This window comes from Eubalaena glacialis, chromosome 10, assembly GCF_028564815.1.
Source record: "Eubalaena glacialis isolate mEubGla1 chromosome 10, mEubGla1.1.hap2.+ XY, whole genome shotgun sequence".
In the NCBI taxonomy this organism is placed as follows: Eukaryota; Metazoa; Chordata; class Mammalia; order Artiodactyla; family Balaenidae; genus Eubalaena; species Eubalaena glacialis.
In genome coordinates, this window is record NC_083725.1 from 49,105,110 (window position 1) to 49,129,212 (window position 24,103).

General features: G+C 42.8%; 1 non-coding gene across 1 annotated transcript; it reads left to right on the top strand.

Annotated features, from left to right (window-relative positions):
• The first annotated feature begins 6,880 nt into the window (after positions 1-6,880).
• LOC133100214 (U6 spliceosomal RNA) lies at positions 6,881-6,983 on the top strand. The gene has a single exon (XR_009702452.1). It is a non-coding gene; the product is annotated as a U6 spliceosomal RNA (small nuclear RNA).
• Positions 6,984-24,103: the final 17,120 nt, after the last annotated feature.

The following is a 24,103-nucleotide window of genomic DNA, read 5'->3' on the forward strand; positions in this document are numbered from 1 at the left end:
TTTCCAGAACCATGGGCCCATTCACTGGCTTTCAGAATTTCCTTTCTAACCTAGAGGAAATATCCCAAATTGACATCAAATCATAGCCAGGTAAGACAGTCTCTGATTGCCATGGGTCAAAATTCATTGTAACTCTACTTTCACTCCCCAAACCCTTGATTTCCATTTATTTGATCCTACTTCATGCTAGCGGTTAACAACTTTGTCTCCACACAAGGAAGGGACTGTCTGTCCCTCACGTCATGTACTAAGCACAATATCTGACCAAAGCGGGGGGTTTGATGGATGTTTAGTGAATGTTAAGTGTCGTTGAACACATCTTGACTGTATGGTCTGATCCTAGCTTTTGCAAAAAAGGTTCTGGCTTAGTAGCCTTTGTTTATATCTTTCCTTTGTCTAAATCAACCTGTCAGTTATACCCTCCAGGATATATCATGGGGAAGAATGAATCATTTCTTGGGTGCTTTTTTTATTTTAAAGAAGAGAATGTAGGACAGTCCAGTCAATCTCACTCCTATTTCAGGTAAGTCCTACTTCAGAGTTAACACATCCACTTCCTTGGCTCCCGACCTTTGCAGGACCAGATGGACAGGATACCTTCGTGAGAAACCCCCCAAATTTCAAAGAGTGGAGTGTTCTAAAAGAGCCACTTACCTTTTTTTTTTCGCTTTAATTTTTTATTTTGTATACAATTTTTAAAGGTTACTTTCTATTTCCAGTTATTACAAAATATTGGCTATGTTCCCTGTGTTGTCCTTCAGCTTATCTTACACTCAATATTTTGTACCTCCCTCTCCCCTGTCCCTATATTGCTCCCCTCCCCCACTGGTAACCACTAGTTTGTTCTTTTTTTTTTTTTTTAACATCTTTATTGGAATATAATTGCTTTACAATGGTGTGTTACTTCCTGCTTTATAACAAAGTGAATCAGTTATACATATACATATGTCCCCATATCTATTCCCTCTTGCATCTCCCTCCCTCCCACCCTCCCTACCCCACCCCTCTAGGTGGTCACAAAGCACCATGCTGATCTCCCTGTGCTATGTGGCTGCTTCCCACTAGCTAGCTATTTTACGTTTGGTAGTGTATATATGTCCATGCCACTCTCTCACTTTGTCCCAGCTTACCCTTCCCCCTCCCCGTATCCTCAAGTCCATTCTCTAGTAGGTCTGCATCTTTATTCCTTCTTTACCCCTAGGTTCTTCTGACCATTTTTTTTTTTTTTTAGATTCCATATATATGTGTTAGCATACGGTATTTAGTTTGTTCTTTATATCTGTGAGACTGTTTCATTTTTGTTGTATTTACTAGCTTGTTGTATTTTTTAGATTCCACATATAAGTGATATAATACAGTATTTGTCTTTCTCTGTCTGGCATATTTCACTTAGCATAATGCTCTCCGAGTCCATCTATGTTGCTGCAAATGGCCAAATTTCATTTTTTTATGGCTGAATAGTATTCCATTGTGTGTATATATATATATATATATATATATATATATATATATATATATACCACATCTTTATCCAGTCATCTGTTGATGGACATTTAGGTAGCTTCCATATCTTGGTAATTGTTAATAATGTCACTATGAATATTGGGGTGCATCTATCTTTTTGAATTAGTGCTTTTGTTCTTTTCGGATATATACCCAAGAGTGGAATTACTGGGTTGTATGATAGTTCTATTTTTAGTTTTTTGAGAAACCTCCATACAGTGGCTGGACCAATTTACATTCCCACCAACAGTGTACAAGCAAAGAGCCACTTACCTTTATACTGATGCAAAGTCATAACCTCTAATTTGCTTTGAACTCTAGCTGACAAATATGGAGTTCAAATCTGACACCCCAATAACTTCCCCTAGGCAACACTGACCAGGACCACCCCCAGCAGGGCCACTTTGGACTCCAGGGACCAGATGTCTGAGCATGCCCTCAGCCTCCATCCCCTGCTGAGGACTGGTACAACCTGCTCCTGTCTTTGGAGGTGTCAGGTTGGGGTGGTGGCTCGGTGCCCTCCCTCCCCCTGTTCCTCCTGCTGCTGTGAATCAGTAAGCAGAATGCTCTCAGGAAGCCATTAAGAGACAATTTACTTGACTACAAAATGGACATTGCAGAGTACATGATGTTTACTGACAGTGTCCCCAGGCTAGTCACCAATTCCCACCGGGCATGGGTCCACCCAGCAACTAGTTCTGCCCCAGTCTGCTTCCCCCAGGCTGGCTGACTCTCTCAGCCTTGGCTTTTGGGGCTTCAGGTCCTTTCTGACTGGGTTAGAAATGCAAATCTCCTTTCCAAGCCCCAAACTACAGACCCCATAACAGTTCCTTGTTCTCCTGGTTTCCATGACATCTACCCATACACAGGTCTCAATTCCTAATGCCTGGCTGGCCAGCTGAGCTTAATAAATGATTTTTTAAGTCCTCTTTGCCTTCGCTCTAGTTCAAGGGTGCTTAACCCAGGATTTAGGTTAAGAAAACAGCGGTGTGCCCATATAAAGCTATTCAGAGAGAGAGAGAGTCTCTTGCTTTCATTAGATTCTCAAAACCACTCCCCTTCTAGATTCTGTCAACTGCTATGCTTTTTACCATTCAATGTGTCTCCAATCTTTGCTTTTAATCAACCTGTCTTCTCTCAAAATCTTCTTTTTTTATATCAGACTTTTGTGTCCACCATATGCTCCCCACCACTGCCCTGCCCCCCGTCCATTTATTGTCTGACTGTCAGACAATACCCACAGTCAAGTACCCACTTCCAGTGCATTATAAAATCACCATCCCCCTCATTTACATATCACTTCCATAAAGTACCATTGTCTTCAGTAGGAAGGGACACAATTACACGGCACATAATTAGGGCAAGAGACTAGCCATTACAATCTTATATCTCTAGAAAAGTAAACTCTTCACTTTACGTCAGTTTCCTACTGCAGACCTTCAATCCAGATAATTCAGGATAGCCAAGGGATCTTTTTCTTTCTTTCCAGGTTGATTTTTCAATACCCAGAGAGGTGGCATAGCAAGAGCCCTGGATTTAGGACTGGAAGACTAGTATTGGAATCCAAGTTCTGCCACTTACCAGCTGTGTGACATTGGGAAACAGGCTTAACCTCACTAAGGCTCAGTTTACCCAGATGCAAAATGGAGATGCTAACACCTACCTTGCTCCGTGATAGTGAGGTTTGCATGACCTGTGTTACCTGCAAGTACCCAGCTCTGTGCTCACGCAGTGATTAGCTTCATAGGTCTCTGTGACCAGACTTAAATAAGAAAAAACACTGGATTTGGAGATTTCCCCTTGCCATGTAGTAGCTGAGTAATCCTGGGCAAATAATTGCTTTAATCTCTCAGGGATTTGATTTCTTCATCTATAAAATGAAGATAATGTCCCCAACCCAGCTTACCTTATATAGGACATTTTAATCTGAAATTGCTTTGTAAATTGAAGCACATCTTAAAGTGTTTTGATGGTGCATCTCCTTGTCAGAGAAGTCTGAACCTGGGAATTTTAACCAGATCCTTTCATCTCCCCCCAGCTACCTTCCACCCCCCACCCCCCGCCAGCTTTCCCGGGGTTAGTATATTCCCCAGGAGAAGATCAAAGAAGGAGCTCTTTACTAGCTTCTGTCTCTGGGAAAGTAGGGCAGATCTAATAGCCTGGAGGGAGTTGGGCCTAAATTAAACCCTGAGGTACTCCCAGGACTGGAGATGCCAAATCATCAACCTTCCGTTGCTTGGCCTAAGTGACAACTGAGCTCCTTAAGTCTCCTAGAGAAATTCAGTAAGAATAAGGATTATTCATACTATCATTTTAATCCAGCATTTGTGGAAAACTGATGTGCTTCAAAATAAAGTTTTTATTCAATGATGTGTTTAACCTTCGTCCATCCAGGCAAGCGTTTTGCATTAGTACAGGTGGTGTTGGTCTGTCATAACCCCATTAGACCCTGGAGTCTCTAAGGTACAGTGTTTCACCCAAAAAGCTGACGGCGAGCACAATTAGTGTCAGCCCTGTTCCCAGGAGACAAGCAAGTAGGCTAAACAACCAGGCATAATAACTGTCTTCAGAAATGTTTTCTTCTGAGGAGGAAAACCCAAAACCCATAACTCTCCAGGATTCCTGCCAGGCCCTAGACTCTGACCCGGCTCTGCAAATGTCCAATTCCCCCAAAGTTCCGGAATTCTCTATCTTCATGTTCTCTGAGGAAAACAGCCCAACTTCCGCACTCCCTGTATTTGGTCCAAAGAGACAAAGCCTTAGATGTCTCTGGAAAGTTCAGGAAGGAGTGGGAGGAGGAAAGCATCACGTTTTGTTTTCAGATAACCGTGAATTTTCCTTGTTTCATCTGGCTTTCAACTTTCATCAAAACAAGTTGTTTACCAAGATTAATGTCGGATATAATAAAGGCCCCAGATAGTTCTACCTGTGGGTACCGAGCCTCAATAACGCCGTGCTCAGATTACACTCTGCTTCTTCCGTGCGGCCACTGCCATGTGTTATTGTGGGCTGCTTTCTGCTGATTTAAAGTAAGATGACACAGAGGCAGATTAGTGAAAACCACAGACATTATAAATTGCAATTTGGCCTCAAAAGATGAATGAAGAAGCAGTGCTTTGATCTGTGATTCAGAGCCGAGCTGCAGGATTTACAGAAAAACAAGTCTTTGGGGAAAGACAGAGAGAGAGAGAGGGAGTGAGAGTGACAGAGAGAAAGAGAGACAGAGATTGAGGCATAGAAAACAGCCTTTGGGTACTGAAAAAAATATTTTCTCAAATTACAGATGACCGAAATGAACATGAGAGCTCAGGCAGAAGAGTGCAGGGGTTTTCTTGCAGTTTTGTTAAGCCCGTAAGGGTTGCTATTGAGGGGATTTACACGATGGGACATCTGGTCTGATAAAACACTACAGCACCTAATTCAAATCATACCTGGCTATCCTGGAACGCAGGGCTACAGAGAGGCAAATGGCTCCACAGGCGTGGATGTCCTCCTGCAGTTTTCCTTTCCTTGCCCTGCTCCCCTGTAGATCTTTCATGGACGCTGTGTGACCAGAGCAGTTGCCCTCTGGGCCAGCCATCTCTCTGTCCTTCTCCCAGTGCAGGGTATACAGCCATCCTGGGGACTCGCGGGGACTCTGAGACTGAAAACCATGACCTTGGCAGCTCCTTGACCTCACACAGATCTAAGATGTCCTCGATCAACCAACCTGGTCTTTGCAGCACCCTCCATTGCCCATCTGTCTCCCCAGCCCCCTCTCAGCCCTTGACGGATTTAGAATTAGTAGCCTCATGGAATGGGAAAGGCTACTAGAGATCAGAGAATCAATCCTTCCAACTTACAGATGGGTAAACAGAGGCTCTGGAGGGAACGTTACTTCCCCAGGGCTACATAGCTGACTACTGTGCTCCCCCTTAGGGAACAAAACAACTTCGTAAGAGACTGGGCATATGACAGAATACCCCAGTGGGAAAAATGCCTAAGAGATGTTTAATTCTCTCCCATCCAACTTCCCCCTTCTGCTACCTATGGAGTAGGGAATGCCCAGAGGTCCTTTTAGCATTTCCCTCCCTTGGGTGGAGGGATGCAGAAAAACATGGAATCAGCTAGTGAAATGTCCAATTATATATTATAGATAATTACTACTGTTGATATTTATTGAGCATTTACTAGGCTCAGGTACTGCTCATCGGTATCAACTTATTGAATTCTCACAACCCCTCTAAGAGGTAGGTACCTTTATCATCTCCATTTGACATAAAAGGAAATGGAGATTTAGAGTTATCCCAAGGCCACACACATAATAAATGGCAGAGGCAGGCTATCCCCTCCCCCCAACCCAGGCAGCTGAGTAAGTGTAGAGTACCGGTTCTTTAACCGTTAGCAGCAGATTTCAAACCTTGGTGCGTTTTCGCACCACCTGGGGTGCTTGTGGGCAAGGAAACAGCTGGGCCTCACCCCCGGATTCCTTGCAGACCTTCTTGGTCCAATCCCCCCACCTCCCAGTTTTCTACCATCTTCTCTCACCCTGAAAGCATTTCCTTGCCTTTCGTGCAGCTTATCTCACAGCTGATCACCTTCCTCCCCACAAACCACTCCCTCTTGACTCTCCATTTCTCTTGTGACCTCCCTTTCAAGGCTGCTCTAGATGCTTTCATCACCGTCTCCTCCTCCTTCCCCTGAATTCCCACACCTGGGCCTCCCAGGCTCCGCATCCCTCTCTCCCATCCCTTCCCTCCACCACCCCCAACAAATCTCACCTTGATCTTAGACCTGATGTGCATTGCCTGCCCTCCCCATGGTTTTGCTAAGATACACAGTGTTATTTTGTAAACACCAGTGGACACTGACACTTGTCCTAGCAGTACGCTTACTCGGTTTATTTCTCTGGGGCTGGGGATTTGGGATGAGGGGAATTTGTGCCGAAGTCTATCGCCTTTCGATTGCCTCCTATACGCTTAGCAAATATTCACGGAGCAGTTTCTCTCGCTGAGCACCATGCTGGGTGCTGCCAACAGGAAGCTGAACAAGACAGAACCCCTGAGCTGACCATCTAGCTCTGAAAAATAGGGATAATACCACCTCCCCTTCTATGCAGGGCTACCTATCCTTCAGTCATTTACTCACTTACCCAACAGAAGGGTGTTAAGCACCTTGCATTCTGCTGGGCAATTTTTTAGGAGCTGAGAACAGGGCCTCTGCTATTCAGGACCTTACAGGGGACACACTCAGCAGAGAACTATATTACCCCATAATGTAACTGTGAGAGCCAGAGGAAGACTTACCACTGCCTAAATGAGTCAGGAAAAGTCTCCATGGAGCTCCTTGGAGCTAGATATTGAAGGACTAAAAATGGCTAGGTGAAGAACGGAGAAGGGTGCTTACTTCGGCAGCACATATATAAAGTTGGAACGATACAGAGATTAGCATCGCCCCTGTGCAAGGATGACATGCAAATTCATGAAGCGTTCCATATTTTTTCAATAAAAATTAAAAAAAAAAAAAAGAATGGAGAAGGGAAGGGTATGCTGACAACAACATGGGCAAAGGTAGAGAGATGTGAAAAGGAGACTGTTCAAAGAAGTCGTATTGATGTCTGTGGCTCTACGTGGGCATGTGAAGGGTGGGCATGTGAAGGCTGGGCATGTGAAGGGTGGGCATGTGAAGGGGAGGGTTGGCTGGAGCCAACAATGGGAAGGCCCTCCCTTTCTTCTGGGCCTGACAGCACTGCTGCTTGACCTTCATTCACTAATCTAGGATGCTACTGCCGCTTCTAACATGCTCCAGGGGGTCTGGGGCTTTTCCCTCCTCACCTGTTACCCTGCAAATCACTTGTCCATTCCTTTGACCACATCCAAGGCTGTCCCTCAAGGATTCTTCTGTTTAGACAGTGACCTTGACATCACTTTGCCCCAGGACCTCCGTATGAGTCATCAGCCCACCACAGAGCCTGCTAACCATTGTGGCAGAAAGAAATCTCAGGGCCCAAATGTTATACAAGTATTTAATTATGGGCCCACAGTTTAATTACTTAGTCTGGCTTTATATGACATAATTTATAAATACAATTTACAGTTCCCTTGTTTCTTTCTCCAGCCATTTAGCTCATTAATAGTGCTGACGGTAAGAGCTCTTTTGTCTTTTCTTGCCGGGCTCCGAGCCAGTGGTGAAACGAGATAAGGCGGAGAGGGCAGGGGTGGTGGGAGAAGTCCATCCCAGCAAGAAGCATTTTATCACCGGCACTGTTAAGAATTTCCAGCGTGTGATGACAATAAAAAGAAGATAGACTTGTAGTTGGTTTTATTATTGTTTTTAAATCTTGTAAAGCCAACACCCACCCCCCTCCACTTCTCCCCCATTGCCTGCACCCAGGACAGACCACATCCCCATGCCTCTGCTTCAGGCACAACCTTTAGTTCACATTAAAGCCAGCTGTCTGCAACAACCTGCTGGGGGTTTCCCTGAAGCTTTCCCAAGGAGCATTTGTTTATTCAACCAGCATTTATTCCATACCTACTATGTGCAAGACCCTGTCGGCAAAGAAATGAAAAGCTGGGGTAAAATACAATACAGTAATTAATAGTTACTACACACTCAGTACGCACCAGGCACTGTGCCAAGCTTTCGCACACATGGCATTTAGTTTTCAGAACGACCCTAGAAACAAGGCTCAGGTTGTTCAGAACAGTGGCTCTGGACCCTGGTTGCATGTTGGAGTCAGCTGGGGAGCTCTGATGCTGGAAACCACCCTTTAGAGTTTCTGATTTCATTGATTTGAGGTATGGCTTGGGCATCGAAATATTAAACAAAACAAAACAAAACCTCCTCAGGCAATTATAATGTGCAGCCACATTTAAGAACCACTGATTTAAGTAATTTTCCTAAGATTCTACAAATAAAGCAGGGAAGGCAGGCAGGCTGGTTAGCTGGCCACCTGAGCCCTACTATGTGCCAGACACAGCACTAGGTCCTTTCACTACTAAGAATGTAACAGATGGCAAGTGCCGTAAAAAAGATAAAACACTATTGCAGGTCAAAGGACAATGAATGCAGGGAATCCTTCATGAAAGAGGTCACTTATAGGTTATTCTTTTCAAGAATTTGCAGACTACACAGAAGTGGTAGAAAGGGTTAGGCAGGACTTCCAGGCAGAAAGAACCATGTGAGCAGAGGTGTGTAGGTTGGGAAACATGGCGGATGGACAAGGAACAGGGAACAGACCCTGTGTGCGTTGGGACAGTTGAGGGAAATTTGGCAGGAAAGGAAAATCAGGGACAGGTTGTGAAGGACAAGGCTTCCCAAAATATTTCAGGTTGAGGCACATGTGGAATAAGGATCATATTTCTAGTATACACCAGAGTAGATGGGCAAGGTTGTCACCATCTGTCTCAGTCTGTTCAGGCTGCAATAGCAAAATACCATAGACTGGTGGCTAAAAAACAACAGAAATTTATTCCTCCCAGTTCTGGAGGCTGGGAAGTCCGAGAATATGGCTCTGGTAGATTCGGTGTCTGGTGAGGGCCCACTTCCTCATAAACAGCCATCTTCTCACCATAACCTCACATGGCCCAAGAAGCCAGGGATGTCTCCAGTGGCTCTTTTATAAAGGCACTAATCCCACTCATGAGGGCTCCACCCTGATGAGCTAATCAATTCTTGAAGACCCAACTTCCAAACACCATCACATTGGGAATTGGGTTTCAACAATTCAGTCTATAGCATCATCTCAGCAGATCTGACACACCCACTGGGAAGCTTTGGCATAAGGCCTTGAATATGATCCAAGAAGTCTTAACTTCATTCTATGAGTAATGGGAAGCCAATGAAGATATCATATTGAAATGGGGAGATTGTGATAGAACGGAAGTTGTGTGTTTTTAATACAAATCCAGGCATTGTCACAATGACTTCCTAAAGACAAAACCTGAATGGAATTTTCCACCAAGCACTACTAATAGAATACTTTCATAATATATCATGATTAGCTACCTGGGTGATGTCTTTCCTGCTAGACTTTGTTCTTCAACAAAAGGGATCGTGCCATACTCTTCTTTTTTTTTCATTTTGTAATTCCAGCATCCAGCACAGGGCTTAACACATAGAAGGTGTACACTTAGAAACAGGCTTTGAACCACTCATTAAATTCCATTCAGAAGGCAGCCACCTATTCCAGGGTCAAGAGGCAAAACGTTGATGTAAATGCATGTACATTAGAAAGAGAATGGGCACAAGAGTCAGAGGACCATGAGAACAGCCATCAAGTCTGCATAACCTGCCTGTTAAAATATTTGCCTTACATATTGAGGTGCTCCTATGTTGGGTGCATATATATTTACGATTGTTACATCTTCTTCTTGGATTGATCCCTTGATCATTACGTAGTGCCCTTCTTTGTCTCGTGTAACAGTCTTTATTTTAAAGTCTATTTTGTCTGATATAAGTATTGCTACTCCAGCTTTCTTTTGATATCCATTTGCATGGAATAGCTTTTTTCCATCCCCTCACTTTCATTCAGTACGTGTCTCTAGATCTGAAAAAGAACATATATATCTGAATCACTGTGCTGTACATGGTGCTAATACAACATTGTAAATCAACTATACTTCAAATAAATAAATAAATAATAAAAATTGGGGAAAAAAAAAAGTCTGCACAACATGGAGGCCCTGGGCAGACACACTTGGTTTCCAGGGATATTCCCTTCCCTACTCTCTGCTTCTCTTCTTGTAACAGGAACAATAAAACCCACCTAGCAGCACTGCTGTGAAATAACACATGGCAAAGTCCTGGCACACAGCTGGCCCTCAGAAATGTCCATTGGCCCCAATGCCCTTGACCGTATTTAATTTTCAAATGCTTCAAATCAAATAATGAGTATCACATTAATGGTTTTAATTTGTCTCCATTCTATTGTCTTTGTAAATATTTGCTCTACTGGATGTGTGTGTGGCAGGGGAACCAGAATAGCTAAGTCTGAAAGTTCTGCTATTGCTTTCAGTTAGCCTTCTACACAATCACCAGGTAAGAATCATCATACCTATCGTTCATTGAGAATCTGCTATGTTTTAGGTCCAATGCAAAACGTTTCATATGTGCTATCTGATTTCACCCTCACAATAAGCCTAAATAGAGGTCACCAAATCTGGTCCTGGTCTGTTTTTGTATAGCCCTTAATCTAAGAACAGTTCAGACATTTTTAAAGGTTTGGAAAAAACAAACAAAAAATGGGTATGCCACAAAGACTATATGTGCTGCAAAACCTGAGATATTTACTAACTCATCCTTTACAGAAAAAGCTTGCCAATTCCTGGCCTATAAGATAGGGACTGTCACTGTGGCCACTTCACAGATGAGAAAACTGAGTTTTAGAAAGCTGAAGTAATTGCCCAAGGCAGAGAGTATCAGATGACAAGTCTTGGTTCCAGGACTAATTTTAGAGCCATGGTCTTAAAAACCAGTTTTATTGCTTTAAATTATATTTAAAAGGTCCTTTCCCTTTGACTTAAACATAAACTCGACCCATCCATAGCTTGTTCTAAAGGGTTTGTGACACGCCTTCTCTGTTGCCTACAACCCTGTACGTGCTCCATCTCGCCTCCCGTGATGCGTATAAAAAGGTGAGGGTTGGGGGAGGGCGCAGACTCATATCAGGTTCCTCGCCCACTCCCCACAGAGTTTTCAAAGCAGCAGAGGGTCAAGGGCTGTGAGGAGAGTGACAATCCACAGGAGAGCCTGCTGAGAAGGAAACACAGTGCTTTGTCTTCGGGGAGTCTGGATTCCAGCTGTGGGGGAAGGGAGAGAACTCGTGTTTTCCTTCCAAAGGAAAACATGGCCGGAGGTTTCCACGTAAGCACACATCTGAGCAGGCTTGTTGTCACTCTGTCTGGGCTTTGAGGCGGAAGACACCTAAACACCACCCTGCTTCAGCTCCAGCACCTCACCAGCTGAGAAGAGCAGCTGCTCCCATTTCATCTGTTTCATATTCAGCAGGAGGATTAGTTTAAGGTTCTGACCCCGGGAGAATGATGCCTACAGTAAGCGCTCTGTTATCCTGTCCAGCTGGGAGTGAGGTGCCCTGCTTGGTCAAAGACGCTGGTTCCTGGAGAGCTAGTTGCCACATATACCATCAGCGGGCAATCGGTATTCAAAGACGCAGAATGCAAAAAATATGCTTTGTACTAAAACTATCCAGAACGTAATTCCATCCTTCTTAGATATTTCAGCAGGCATGGTGCCTCGGGGACATTGTCAGAGAAGGAAGAAGATGCAGGAAATGAAATTCACGTTTATTGAGTTCTTTGCTGCTAGCAAGCACTGAGCTGGAAGCCTTAAATCAATACACCATTTAATGCTGACAATCGTCCAGTGTGAGGTATCTCCACTCTACAAAAGAAAAAACTGAGGCTCGAGATGGGTTCGTTCATTCATATGGTATTTACTGAGCACATTCTCTTGACCTCAGCACTGGGAATACCTATCCCTGCCCTCGTAGAGCTTCTGTTCTTGGAGGGGAGCATCGGTTAAACAACTACAAGTAATTGAATAATTATGGTAAGGATGAGAGCTACCAAGGGCAAGTGAGGCTGCTATGAGCACATCTAACAGAGGGAGCTGAGCATCCAAGAAGACTTCCCTAAGGAAGCAAAATTGAAGCTGAGACCTGAGGTGTTCCTTAGGAGAGGGGCAAGCCAACGTTCCCAGCACTTGGAGACCCCATGGTGGAAAGAAGCATAGCCCTCCAAAAAAGTGACAATGCGCCAGGCAGCTGGGGCAGGGAGTGAGGGGTAGGGACTGACACGAGGTGAAGCTGGTGAGGTTAGTACAGCCTAGACCACCAGGGCCAGCCTTGCAGTCCAAGCAAGGATGTCAGACTTTATTCCAGGAAGTCTCAGACGGACACAAGCCAAGCAGACATGGCAGTCCTGCAGAAGGACAAACTCTTAGAAGTAAGTAGCAAGCCAGAGTTCAAGTGCAGGTTCAACTCTAAGGTCCATGCTTTCTCCACCAGCACATCGTTAAAAATCTTTTCTAAAGCATGCATGTTTGATCAAGTGATAGGATCTTCCAGCTGACAGAAAGGGCATCCAGTGTAGAAAGCAAGCCCTGGATTAGGAGTCAGAAGTCTTGGGTTCTAGTTCTGTCTCTGATCATGCCTGGTCATGCAGGACCAGGCTAACATCACAGGCCTCAGTTTCCTCTAAGAGGGAGAGTGTTTAGACTAGGTGCTCAATGAGTTATCATGTGGAAAACACTTAAAACCATGCAGAATCCATAGTAAATGCTCAGTAAATCTTAGCTGTTGGTTTTATCAGCCTCTTTGAACTCTATTATTTTCTGACTCTTAGTATAAATTTTGTGACTATGAATGCACTTTCTCAGAACACTCCCTGCCCCGGCACAATCATCAATCTTAGTTATTTCTAGAGTAAGGTAGTAAAATTGTTCTTTTGACATAATCTTAGAATTCTCCAATAACACTTTAGGACCTCTTGTCTTCCTGGGTTTTATAGCACACTTAAATGTTCCCATAATTGATTCGCCCCTCTTACAGGATTTACCCACATAACCCACAGGCAGAAATTTAATTACGGATCTGAAGGGACTTACTGTTATAATACTGGCAGAGCTTTCCTAGGTTAAGTGATAATTAAGGTTTAAATTCCGCTGGGATCAAGCAACTTTTAACCGGGTCTTCTCCCTCTCCCAGCCCATATTACAACAAAAATGCAGGACAATACTAAACAGGAAATTATTTTGTGCACCATATGCAGAGTTGGACCTGCTTTTCTTTGGTTCCTCGATTTAGTGATAATACATTTTCACATGCATGTTGTGTCCCTACAGCCTATTTCTGGAAATTGGAAGGAGCCAGGAGGGCTATTCTTGATTATTATAGCAAATATTCAGTCCTAGGCCACTTCCCTTAAGACCACCCCTATCCCATCACTCAGCAAGTTCTTGGGTCCTTGCCTTTCTTTGCCCAGCTGGTGTGTGCTTTCTCTGGGAATGCAAACTCATTTTAATATTAGCTTAAGGGAGCCATAATTAGGAATGCAAATCTGCTGCAAGAAAACAATACAATTCTTTCAAAAGCCAAGATTTGATGACTTTTGGATTATCTGTTGTTGGGCTTTTTTTTTTTTATAACATCCTCATTGCTCTCCATTCTAGTAATTGAAAGCTGTCTGTATATTTAAGTATGCAGCTGTAATTGGCCTGCATACTTAAAAAATAACCACCCATCCCTGCATTGTCAACTTTTTGTCATTGGAAGACTTCATCATCTATATGAAAGTTATCATGTCAAGTGCTCTTTTATATAACCATGTGTGTACCTGTTGGGGGGGTGTGTAAATGTGTATGCTAGCAAAACCTAAAATCTAAAATGAGTTGATAATGTATCACAGTCAGAGATTCACAACATAACTGGGTATTCTTTCAGACAGAGGACCTTTGGCTCACTCCTTATTATATAACACCCTCATGGTAGTAAGGTGACCGAAATCCTGCAGGATTTAGCTCCTAATGATCTTTCCAGCCTCATCTCTCATCACTCCCTCACTGTGTTCTCTATGCTCCAGCCATGCTAGTGGAATCTGTGCCTTGAAATTCATGCCCCAGCCTTAATCCAGACTTTCACACATGTTTTCACTCTACCTGGAATCTTCCTCTCCCCCATCACTGAACTATTTAGTCCTTCGCCTTCACATCTCAAGTTAATTGACACTTCCTGTGAAACTTGACTGTGGACCTGGATCCACATACAGTTGCATAGATTTTCAACTACAGCGAACATTTTTTTTAACTCTTTCTTGAGGCAAATCTGTATACCAGACACCTGGGGATAGAGGGAAAAGAGGAAGAGTGCTTCAGCAAATTATCCGAAGCTTTCTGACATCCCCATCTATAGCCCTTCAAAACAAGCTGATCCCTAAGACGCTGAACTGCTAATATCCTTATATTATAAACCATATTATTTGCTGGCTCTCTATGCCATTTTATATAGGACTCTAATAACTTTTAATTCTAAATTCCTTATGGACAAGATCTATCCTACTTTTAAACGACCTACAAAGCGTAGCACCAGGGTGAATATATAAGAAATACCAACAAATACCATTGATTAACTGCCTGTTGACCTGCCCTTGGAGTGTCTTCCACAAGAGTCATTTAGCAGCATGGTGAAATGCCCAGGGCATTGTTTGTTTACCATGTTCAGCATTTTCCCAAGTCCTAACACAATGCCTGATACACCATAGGCACTCAGTAAATATTTATGGAGTAAGTGGATGAATGAATGATGATACAAAGGCAGTAGTGAACAGAAGCCTGGCCCTAAGGGAACCTCTAGACAATGAAAGAGACTTATACTCACATTCTTCTCTCTCCTCCCCAACTTTTCATTGAAAATTAAGTACATTGTCTCCCTCACTTCTTCTTAGAGATCTCTTGAGATAGAGTCTTTGCTTTTTTCTTAGGTAGCCTTTGAAAGGAAAAAGAATAATCTTAGCAGAAACACATAAACAGGAATCTTCTAAACAACTTTGGAAAACACCAAGAATGATGATTGTGATAACTGGTCTACTCTGGAAGGCTTCACATTGCTAAGATCAATGACAATCCTTTCCATTTATGGCCTTCTTTTCACCACACACAGTCAATGACAATCATTACAAAATATAAAAGCAAAGTCTGCAATTCAATATAAGCCAACAAGTCTTCATTCTGTGTTGGGTATTTGAGATAAAACATTAAAAGATGATTAAGACTGGAGTGGAGTGAGAGAGAATGTAAACAACTATCATACAACATGGTAATTGCTATGCTGGAGGGATGGACAGAGTGTTCAGGGAATAATGAAGATGGAGCAGTTTAATTCTGTCTCAGAGCACAGAGGAAAACCTCACAGAGAAATTGGTCATTGAACTAGTCCTTCATGATGGCAGAATCTTGCAGGTAGAAGTGAGATGAGCAGTCCAAGTATAAAGAACAGCAAGAAAGCATTTAAGGCAGCTCAGATAGGTTCTCAACAGTTTTAACACCAAAGAGTTTCATTCATCCCTAATGAAAATAGTTGTAGTTTTAGCATCCATTGATTGAGAAAGCACATCACAGCAAAATCTACTATGTGTTTAGTAGAGCTCTTGAACAAATGTGTATTTTATCAATCGCTATAGCAGCTATGTAGTCAAAAAATAGTAGCACATTGCCAAGGTATGAAAGCAACCTAAGTGTCCATCAACAGATGAATGGATAAAAAAGATGTGGTATATATGTGTATATATATATATGGGACTACTACTCAATCATAGAAAAGAATGAAATTTTGCCACCTGCAGCAACATGGATGGACTTGGAGGGTACTTTGCTAAGTGAAATAAGTCAGACAGAGAAAGACAAATACTGTATGATATCACTTATATGTGGAATCTAAAAAATACAACAAACCAGTGAATGAAACAACAAAAGAAGCAGACTCACAGATTCAGGGAACCAACTAGTGGTTACCAGTGAGGAGAGGGAAGGAGGGAGGGACACTATAGGAGCAGGGGATTTAAAAAAGGGATTATTATGGGATTACATGAAATCATGTGTGTGAAACTTTTAAAAACTGTAAAGCACTACAGAATTTAAAGAATCTTTCGTTCAATTAAAAAAAAAATTTAAAAAAGATAATCCCCATCCATAAATTTTGATGCAGTAATCCTAAATAAAATGTTTGAGAATAGATTAAAAAATAAAAGTAGCAAATGATGTCAGACTTAAAGCTCACATCTACCTTCCCTTCCTCTAAAAGTGCCATTGAAACTAACATGGAGGGCTTCCCTCGTGGCGCAGTGGTTAAGAACCCACCTGCCAATGCAGGGAACATGGGTTCGAGCCCTGGACCAGGAAGATCCCACATGCCGCGGAGCAACTAAGCCCGTGCACCACAACTACTGAGGCTGCGCTCTAGAGTCTGCAAGCCACAACAACTACTGAGCCTGCACCACAACTACTGAGCCTGCACTCTAGAGTCCGTGAGCCACAACTACTGAGCCCGCATGCCACAACTACTGAAGCCCGTGCACCTAGAGCCCATGCTCTACAAGAGAAGCCACCACAATGAGAAGCCCGTGCACCGCAACAAAGAGTAGCCCCCGCTCGCTGCAACTAGAGAAAGCCCGCGCACAGCAACAAAGAACCAATGCAGCCAAAAATAAATAATAAATTAATTAGTTAATTTTTAAAAAAAAGAAAGAAACTAACATAGAGGATTGTTATCTAAGAAAAATACGTGATCTTCCTACAAAATCTTCCCGGTGATGGTATCAGAGCTTGAGAGAGAAGAAGACTAGGGCTTTAGATAGTTCCCTCTCCCCACACAGAGGGGGATGAGTGGGAGGAGGAGAGGGGCAAGCAGAGGAGGAATGGCAACTCTGCCCCGGAGGGACATACTGTCTTCCCAAGTTCCCCATCACCAAAGTGAGGCCATCCTCCTTTGCAAAGGTAGGGGTCTCCCAGCTGCCTTCTGGCGGAAATCCTATTTACAAAGAGCCACAGGCAGCCCTTTAATCCAGTCATCTCTACAGCTACAGGAAACACATATCCAACAGCCTAACTCTCACTCAGAGATAACCTGGGAATTATCAACAGACATAGGAAGAAAATCCACTGACCCCAGAGAAAACAGAAAATCCAGGGAACAGAAAAGAGATTTTTAACAACAACAACAACAAAAATTCCATTAGAATCCTCAGAGTCAAGATTTTGCAACAGTTAAACAAGAACAGGGTGCTATATAAAAGGGAACAATCAGCCAAAAACAAAATAGTTCTTAGAAATTAAAAATGACAAGAAATTCAATAAGTGGGCCTAATCATACACTAAATATAGCAGATAATCAAATTGGCTACTCAGAAAATAAATAAGGAAAGTTCCCAAGATTTATATCAATAACATGAGAAAATATGCATACTATGAGAGAAGAGATAGGAGGCAAGGGGAAGAGAGAGTATGAGTAGGCAGTGATGCAGTGTTCTTGACCTTTCCTAACAAAGAGTCAATAATTCTCTTCAGCTGATAGTAACAAGAAATAGAGGCTTGAGTATATTATTTAAGGTCATACGGTTACCAGTAGAACTAAAAGCACAGCCTGTTAGCAGTGATTGCCTCTAGGACATGAAACTGAGCTGAGGAAGCTGCCTCTGGGATAAAAGAGTTTCTTTTGTGGACTCCTGTTTTCTTTGAAAAAAAAAAATTAGTACATAGATACGCAGTTATTCTAATATTATTTTTTATAAAGTTATCCTGAAAAATTATAACCTATTGGCAGAATTGAGATATCATTCCCATCTCTGCCAAATCTATTCTCTGTCAATGTGGAGGCCCTTTGTTAGGTAACAAAAAGAAACCCCAGAAGGAAAAGCATATTCTATTTATTTATTCCTTCAATCATGCAACAAACTTGAATTGAATGTCTGCTGTATGTCGGGGGCTGTTCCAGTAAAAATAAAGCAGTTCAGATAAAGCAGTTAATAAACAGCAAATATTCTTGCCCTCACAGAGCTTGAGTTCTTCCCTTAGCACAATAATGCCAGGGTTATGACTTTGCAATGAATAGGCTCAATGTTAACTGGTCAATTCCATTTATATAAAGTTTTAAAATAGGTAAAACTCATTTATGATGAAAAACATCAGAAGAACGGTTGCCTCTTGTGGGGAATTATCTGGAAACTAGGGCATAAGGGAACTTCCTGGTATGATGGTAATGCTGTATATATTGACAGGATTGCAGGCTACACAGATGTATGCATTTTCCAAAACTCATGTATTGTACATTTCAGGTTCGTGCATTTCACCTTATGTGAATTTAACCAAAAAAAAAAAAAAAAATTAAAAACAGAATTTGAACAAAAAAAATAGGCTCAATGTTCGTTTAACAGAGGAATGTGTTTCTCAGGTGAAAATAGATCACATTATCTTCAGAAGAAAAAAAAATTAAATATTTCACAATGATGAGGTATGTTTACTCTTAGGTAAATTCAGGTAGAACCTTCTGTCCCCCCAGCTCCACCCCAAGAAGAGATCTTCCCAAGGATGTGTGGGGTGGACCATCAGATGTGAAGAATTTGAAGAGGGAAGCTTCTGGAAAAAGGACAAGATAAGGAGATCAAGTCAGGGAATGAGGCAGCTACCATGAGGGACTAGAAAGTGAGGCCCCTTCGTATGGTGCCTCGGAACAAGTTAGCCAGAAAAGCCCCAACTCCCAGCAATCAGGCTCTGTGCCATTTGGGGATGCTTCACTGAATCCTTGAGTAAAAGAAATGCTTGCCCCTCCCGCAGAGTTTGCTGAGGCTTGGTTCTGGGGAGGATTGACCTGGGGTACTCAAGTCCAGGCATGCTCCCTGACCAGAGGGCACTTTGTAGGTTCACAGAAAGAAAGACCAAGACCCCAAACTTGAGAGCATAGCAGTGGCAGGAAATTCTCTGCTCTTTCCCTCAGCGGGTCTCCTGGGAACAACCCCCTCCCCCGACCCCCTCAAACATGACCACAAAAGAAGGGTACCTCCTACATGAGCTAATATTTATGCCTGTTACCAGCGAGGGCGAAGGGAGTAGAGGGAGTGATCATGAAAGAAACTAGATTAGATCTAGACAAAGTAAGAAATTTCCATTTTCTCTGCAAATCCAGGGAGAAGCGTGAGTTAAGTTTTGTGAACCTACAGCATATGTTTCAGTCACATTACTTATTCAGGCTACAGATTTCTTGATGTACATATGGTTCTTCTGATCTTTTGAAATAATTTCATAGGACCCCGGAGAGCGCAAGTTGGAAACATCAGGGCTAGCATGAAGGGTGTTTGTTGGGAGGAAGTGAGAAATGAAGCCAAGGAGGCAGATTTTGAAAACTACCTCTTGTGCCATACCAAAAATTCAGAGGAGAGCCAAGATATGTACAAAGGTATAAAATGTCCAAAGAAGAAAGGAGTGAAGGAAGAGAAGGTTTTTAAGCAAGGGAGTGATAGAATCAGATCTGGGTTTTGGAAAGATGATGCTGGCAGTATCTGAACAGTGAATTTAAAGAGAAAGAGATTCGCAGACATGGAGCAGAGTTAGGAGGCTACAGTCATTATTCAGGCGAGAGATGCCCTAAACTAACGCGGTGACAGTGGGAAAAAGTTAAATCTTATGCATTACTTTTACTTCCCCTATCCTACCCTTTACTTTGACCACCTCTGTGGTCACCATTTCTGCACAAACTTCAGCTAGCTCTGGGCAGGTGCAAACGGAGGGTGCACTCCCCCAGCCACAGGCTATGTCCGCCACGCTTCTCAACCAGAGTCTCCTCTGATGTTGCTGCACGGAATGCCCCAAGAACCCACTCTGCAGCCTTTCACAAACAATCCAGAAATACAAAGGTATTAACGCTCAGGGGGGCCTGCTTCAATGATGCTGCATGGGCGTCTCCCGTGTGGACTGTTCTGAGATGCCTCTCATAAGGCTCCACAAAACATCTTGCAGGATCAAGACCCTGTGGCAGTGACCAGCTCAGGACCACAACCTTGACTGTCCTCCTGTTCCTTCCAGACGCCCTCCCCTCTTCCTCTCGTGGCTCGCTGGGTCCACCCTCAAACACACCGCCATACACAGGTCTTACATTAAGTTTTGTTCTTGGTGGAACCCAGGCTACGGCAGGTAGTCACAGAACCTGATGAGTCACACCATGGTGGGCTCCAGGAAAGGAAAAGATTCTACAATGGCTGAGGTTTCCACTGTGGATGAAGGAACTGGCATGTGTTGGGGCTACTTGATGTGACTGTGTCCATCCCTGACACACACACACTCACACAGACAATTCCCTTTGCACTTTATGTGGCTAGAATCCGGCTCCTGGTGTGTGAGTAGCTGGCTCCCTGTAGCTCTGACTGCCTTAGGACTGTTTGCTTTCTTCTTTCACGTATATGTTGTTTCATTTCTATGTTGTCTTCTCTCCTCCTCTCCTTCCTCCCTCTGTTCCCTTTTTCCCCTCATGTCTTTCTTTTTCACTCACATCACACAGTCCCTTTTCATGTTCTGAGGTAAAATTATTTTCTAAAAGTTTTTATTGAAAGATAGTCGATTCACAATGTTGTGATAGTTTCAGATGTACAGCAAAGTGATTCAGTTATACATATATATAAATATATACATTCTTTTTTAAATAAATATTTTATAATTCTCTTCCATTATAGGTTATTACAAGATATTGAGTATAGCTCCCTGTGCTATACAGTAGGTCCTTATTGATTATCTGTTTTATATAGTAGTAGTGTGTATATTTTAATCTTGAACTAACTGAGCCAAATTTACATAGAGAGAGAACCAATAAGTAAATTTGTATTCAAGATAGGAAGGCAAGAATAAAGTTAACCCATCACTTCGCAGGGTGATTTGCTAGCAGGGTGGTCTGGTGATTTGGGGTCTCCTGGGCACCCTACCTGGGTTCTTGTGAAAGGCAACCATGACCGGGTTTGTTCCTCTACCCACTGGGTGTGAAGGATGCCTCTCTGTACAGGTGGGGCAAGGAGGCAGCCTCTTCCCTCAGAGGCCCAGTGCAGGGTTGTACCAGGGTTGCGGGCAGGGCTGCCTCAGCGGTTGAGTTTGTCTGTTACTGAGCCATGTTGCAATGAGACTCTCTTTCACATTATAAAGTCACAGTGACAAAAATGTGAGTATGGAAACACGACCATTCAACAACTCTTTACTGAGCAATACTTCCTTACTCTGCCTAATTAAACTCATTGGAGTAAAATCCTAGACATTTTTCATGATGCAGAGAACCTGTTTTGTTTTTTACAACCCATACCCCAGAACCTGGAGTAAGACAAATGAAAGTGAAGCCCTGTCCTCTACGTATAAGGCTCCAGATGTTTACAAGTGACAATAAAACGTCACCATCATGCCACCCCAGCCCTGCAGCCGTACACCCACCCCTTACTCCCTCTGACCCAGGTTACAGAAATCCAGTTCCTTTCTTATAATCTACAGAATGCATACCAAAAGAGGTTGCTATGTTAAGACCCAGACTTGAAAAAATTTTTTCCTGTCTTTGTAGCAAGATATCATTTTTCATTTCCTTCTAAGTCAGACACCACCTCTGAGATTTGCCTCTTTTCACTGATGTCAGCAGGAACTGACCTCTTGTCAAGCTGTCCTGAATCCCTACCGTCAGTTCGCCTTTGACCAGAAATATCTATATAAGCACAGAGAGAATGAGAGCATTTATCTCTTTAAAAAATTCCATGTTCTGTGTTTAAGGTCAGTTTCCCAAAGATTCACTTGAGGAACAGGGGTGGAGGTGTTGGGACAACTTGCCAAAGGACCTGGGTCAAAAGCAGCCAGATGAGATGCCATTTTTTTTCACATGCAAACAGTGACAAAGAGAGTTGTTTATGCCTTGTCATGACTGGACAACCCAAATACCATCAAGCCTGCATCAGAAGTTGGGTCTGGGTTTTGTCATTGTCAGTCCCTGTGGTATTCAGAAGAGATGCTGGCTCAGGAGGGCCAGCAGAGTTTAATTTCCAAATGCATCTGAAATCCTTTAAGCCTTTTGTTGGAGCCATTGCAAAATCATAGTGGCAATAAGCCTTTTTTTTTTTTTTTTTTCCCTTCAGTGGTTGCATCACAGTCACCAAGACAAGCACAACTGACTCTTTCTCCAGAGAGACGTTGGCATCTGTGGTCCAAAGGTTAAGTATGCTGGGGCCTGGCTGGGTGAATTGCCTTTCATTTGAGACTCCAAGTGAGTGCAGGCTGAGCTCAGCGGCCCGCTGGGGAGTGAGAAGCAATTGCTGGCTGTTCTTTCTCCAGGGAAGGAGAGCAGCATATGGTGTTCCGTGTGTGACACAAACGGTTAATTTCCACAGCTTTTCTGTAGTTTCAGCAACTCTGGGATTAGAAGGGACAGGTTCTTTACAATTCCCTCCAATTTCTCTCAGTTACTTTCCAAGTCTCTCCTTTTGTCCTGCTGATTCTCTTTCAGCGGCTTTGTTTTGCTGGGAGGTAAACACTTGGCTTGGGATTGAGGGGGATTTAGCTGCTTTGATTTTTTTTTGCTGCTTATACCCGAGTCGCTGGAACAGTTATTTCAAATCTTGAGATAGTCTTAAATGTTTCTATCCTATAGGTGTATGCAAACACCACACACACACACACACACACTCACCCCCTTCCATATAATGTTTATTAATGATTGTGAAACTATATTGGTCCATATGGACTAAGGATCAGCTGGAACAAAGACAAAATATTTGACAGATTTGGAGGTGGGGGGAAGGAAGAGGGAGGGAGAAAGGGATGGAGGGAAGGAAGGAGAAAGAGAGAAACTAATAATAATAATAGCTGCCATTTATTGGGAACTTTCTATGCACTGGGCACACTGCTAAGTATTTTACATGCATTCGTTCATTGAATTGTCTCCAAACCTTTCAGACACAGGGGTTATTACTATCCCCATTTTACAGATGAGAACATTGAGGCCTAAATTACTCAAGACATGATCCCAGATCCAAGCCAGATTTTTCTGACAAAAAAGCTATTCCTAATCATGATGTCATAATGCCTATCAATAGCACACGACTGCCTCATTTTCTCAGAATTCTGTTTTAAAGAAGATAATTGTACCATTGCTTTTTCATGGTAACAAGTCCTGAGGGTTACAATGATAATGATAATAACTATAATTGTTGGTACTTTTAGGTATCAGACCCAACCATTGAAACTTACCTATAGTATCTCACTTAATGCTCACACAAACTTACATGTATGTAAATAATAATATATATTATTCCCACTTGACCAATGAGAGAAGGAAAGGTAAGACTTTTTAAGTAAGCATCTTGTCTCAGGTCACACAACAAGCAAATGGCAAACAGGAATTCCAACCTAAATCATCTGATTCCAAAGTCCTAAAACTTCTCAGAGTCTGTTCCATTTTTTTCTTGCTGTTTTCTTAGGAAAAAAGCCCCAGAAGAGCACAGTTGTTTAACAATTTTCTAGTTTATCCGTGAGTGCCAGCAATCTTATTTCTAATGCACATAGAGATTCATGTATTGAACATACCGTATAAGTAAGTTTGGAGAGATAAATGCTTCATAAAATGAGAAACAAGCATTTATTGAACTTCTACTATATGTCAGGCACAATGCTGGGTTCTAGGAATACTAACATTCAAAGGAACCCTCAGTACACAGATAAGGAGGCTCTTAGATAAACACTCTCAGTAAAATGTAGTGAGAACTGTGAGGGGCTATAGAGTGCATGCCCAGATGAGGGGCATTTAATGCAGTGGAGGCTCTGGGAGACTCTGGTGCCACACACTCATTGTTTGCAGATGCCCAAGTCTGCAAGGCTAACACAATTTTAGAGGGTAACTGTGTTCTTAGCAGTTCATGAAACTGATAAACAAAGTGAAAAGTTCGCCATCGCCTCCTGAAAAATGGAACGACTCAGCCAGACCGTCTCACCGCGTCCCCCTTATTCCAACCTCCCCCCGGCCCCCCAGCCCTGCCCACCCACCCCATCAGGACTCTCTTCCAAGGATGCTGAGTAGCCAGCAACCCTGTGACACCTCCCT